Source organism: Patiria miniata, unplaced genomic scaffold (assembly GCF_015706575.1).
Source record: "Patiria miniata isolate m_02_andy unplaced genomic scaffold, ASM1570657v1 HiC_scaffold_7, whole genome shotgun sequence".
NCBI classification, from domain to species: domain Eukaryota; kingdom Metazoa; phylum Echinodermata; class Asteroidea; order Valvatida; family Asterinidae; genus Patiria; species Patiria miniata.
The window spans coordinates 34,541,313-34,544,986 of record NW_024037074.1 but is presented as its reverse complement, the minus strand read 5'-3'; the positions used below and the strand labels follow the sequence as shown (position 1 = coordinate 34,544,986).

General features: G+C 38.5%; 1 non-coding gene across 1 annotated transcript; it reads left to right on the top strand.

The window, feature by feature from the left end:
* The first annotated feature begins 2,671 nt into the window (after window positions 1–2,671).
* Trnav-aac lies at window positions 2,672–2,744 on the top strand. The gene has a single exon. It is a non-coding gene; the product is annotated as a tRNA-Val (tRNA).
* The last annotated feature ends 930 nt before the right edge of the window (window positions 2,745–3,674 follow it).

Here is a 3,674-nt window from a genome sequence, read left to right as displayed (position 1 = left end):
GAATAACACAGCGATTGTTGGCCTCTACTTTGAATCCCTTCATACAAAGTTGTTCTTGTCATGTGGATTAATTGTCTTTGTGACTTTGAAACATTACAAGTCATCATACGCATTTACTCAATGTCTATGTTGGCTAATTTTCCTGCCAAGTTGGCATGTCTTGAAACAGTACAAATACGGGTTCTTTTCCATTGTAAACAGTCTGGAGGCTGGCTGCCCTTATATGCTGTACCTCTTTACTGTTTGAATAAATCTTTCACCGAGAGCTAGGTCTTCTTTGATTCCTTCAGGCCACCTTTCTCCCATGTGTCCATTTCTGTTTGCCTTGATGAATTGGCCCTGCTTGTGTGTCATTATGTGGGTTGTTTTGCCTGACAAAATGACCGAATATTGCAATATGACCAAATATTGCAATTTATTACTCAAGGGAGGGTGTCACTGTTGCTGTTAAGCATACAGAGTGCAAACCCCAACAAATATCACTTTCAAACAAATGTTTGATGTGAAGTGTAAAATCTCTTTAAAGTGCTAATTTGACACAAATTATGGCTTCTCTCAATGACCAAATCTTGGTTGGCAAGCTGTGAAGCTACTGGACAAGCATTATCAGATAGTGATTTTGCTGCGACATGGATTATTTCTCTGCTCTTTACAACTGCAACTTCTCAGAGAATTATGACACCTATTGCAAGAATGTAAAAAGAAAACCGTTTTCAATTTAACTAGGTTTTGACAATTGTGTAACATGGTGCACAACTTAAAATCAAAAAGACACACAAATTTATGCAAATTGATAAAAGAAGTCATTATTGGAAGTTCTCCCCCTCCCCTGGCCCCTTTTCGCGTGAAACACCTCATAGTTAGGTTTGAATGATGAAGATCTAATTTCCTATTAGTGGGAATTTTTTCCAAGCTAACGTTGTTACATGAAATGTTTGTTGTGTGGAGTATGAACATATGAAGAGTTCATTTCCCAAATGCCATATATGTACGCCATTGTCTTCCCTTTGAGAATCATACTCTCCCCTGGCTGCCCAAAAGCAGTTTCAACAGCTGTTATAGGGTGTCCCTCCAAAAACGCATCAGTTTCAAAAACTGTGATTATGAACAATCAAGAAACTTTGATGATATAAACTTTGGTAGTGTATAGTTTACTTGACCATAAGCTTCGATTGGATACCAATTGCAATGTGCTTTCAGGTTGGCTGAGCAATTTTTTTTAACTGATGTACGGTAAAATGACAATTGCCGCATTTGGACATGTGGAAGAATTTGGAGAATAGGCAAAAGACTTCCAAATAACTGTTGATATGAGGCAGTGTCTTGAAGTCTGTCTTCTTTAGACATTTTTAAAGAGTGATAAAAGTTACATGTAAGATTCAATCGATTTTTTGTTTCTGTTGGAAGCAGCTCATTAATTTTTATGTTAGATGTGAAATCCAGATAACCAATGCTTCTTAAGTGCGGCAGTGGGCATTTCAGACTACTTTAGTCAAACAATGAATACTCAGGCATCCGGAAAAGGATCAACTTACAATTGGTGTCATATTGAAGCTAATGCCCTAGCGCATCTTGCAATATCAAATTTATATCATGCCAATATCACATTTTCCTACAATCCCATTTCTGTTTCCTAAAATCATAACTGTTACATTTTTTAATTCTGAATTTCAGAACACAATAGAGCCAAAAATTAAGTTTAGAAACGGTAGTTATACTGTTTTTATTCTTTACAGCTTTGTAACTGAGCAAAGTTTGCACCTGCTATTATCGTCAATATAATTACCCCATCAGCATCTGGGTCTGTATTTTATTTCAGTGTATTTATTTACTGAATAATAAATCATAGGGTGCCTTCAAGTAGCTCACTAGGATCGACTCTGTAAAGGGAGACGTTAACTATGACAGCCGAACTAATCGAACATTCAACCATGGGCCATCACGATCCTCACGTGATGTCCGTACAAAATGCCCATTTCAGACTGGAGTCTTAACTTTGAGATTTACTGCTTTTCAGTAAGTTGCAAAAGTAAAAAATGTTGGGCTGGAATTATAGCCTCTAAAGTTGAAATTAACTAATTAAACAATGACTCTTTACTTGAAATAAGTTGATTTTCGGGTCCGCTCGAGATTTTCACTGTCTGGCTGCCAAATTTTTGAAATTAACAACACAGTACATGTATTCATGTGACCTGTTCCCACCACCGAGTCTACTCCTTGAGCAGTTTCTGTGGTGGCTGACTCGAATGAGCCCCTAGAATGACGTCAGAGCGAATTGAACAGCAAGGGGCTAACCTGAGACATCGGTCCGGGTGAGCTACATGTACATTGTACTCGAACGTACCCTTACAGTGCTAGGGCAGGTTTGGGTGCTTATAGAGTGAGTAACAGGCAGGGCAGTTTTGGGTGCTACAGTGACTAAAAGTTAAAATAAGATATGCAGGCCTGTACCAGGGATGGGTGTTAATACATGTACATGTACCTTTGAAAAGTGTCATTTGAACAGCTGAATTATATTTTTGTTGTGTGCTTTATGGCTTGCATACATTTTGCTTGCACAATGTAGGCCTAAGTCTTTACAACTTGCAATAATTAGGTTTTGCCCATCACCGACATATAACCACTGTCTACTCGGTGTGTTAACCCAGAGTGAAAGTTAAACAATCTCACGTGCTCGGTGGTCGAGTGGTAAGACGTCTGCTCAACAAAGCAGAAGGTTGTGGGTTCGATTCCCACCCGAGCACTTTTGCTGACTTTCACTCGGGTTGAACACACTGAGTATACAGCGTTTGTACGTCGATGAAGGGCAAAACCTAATATTGACAGAAATTCCATCTTATGAATAGTCTTTACAACTTGATATGAACACTCCTCGATAGAAATGATACATGACACTCATTTGAAAATCCTCTGTACAGGCCTGGCATATCTTTCAAAAGTAAAGGCCTCATTGGCCTACATGTAGGTTGGAAGTAACATGGCTTGATAGGATCATTTGCAAGTACTCAAAAATATGCTTTCTGAAATAACCTGTTAAATAAAGGCACACAGTTTGTTCATGGTCTTTCTGTTTTATTTTATAACACCTCACCCACAGATTCTGTGTCTTGATTGGCCGAGAACGAGTCACATGGTACCTTCTATTTTTGCTATATTTCTGTGCATGGCCAAAAGGTACTATGCCCGGTGTAGTAACCAAAGTACTTTACCATTAGCAACCAAAGTACTATTTTCACGGCGCAGTATTTGTGTGCAAATGCATACTGGTGTGCACGTATTATTGGAGAGTGCGCCACAGAGTTGGGTTCAAACACTTCGTGAAGGAGTGGTTTGGAAGAAAGAAATACTTTTCCCACCAATTTTATATTCGAGTTGAAGTTTATTGTTAACTGTGTTCAGATTTGAATAATTTAAAATATTAAAACCAAGCAGAATCTGTGGGTGAAGTGTTATTAAACAAATATTAAAACCAAGCAGAATCTGTGGGTGAAGTGTTATTAAACAAATATTGTAATTATCTCGTGGTGTAGTAAAACAAGCCTCCCTCGGTGATCCATGGAGCATTCTATTTTCCCTCGGCTTTTCCTCGGGAAAAATAGAATGTCAATGGATCACTGAGGGAGGCTAGTTTTACTACACCACTCGAAGCAGCCCATATTTGTATATTATGAATG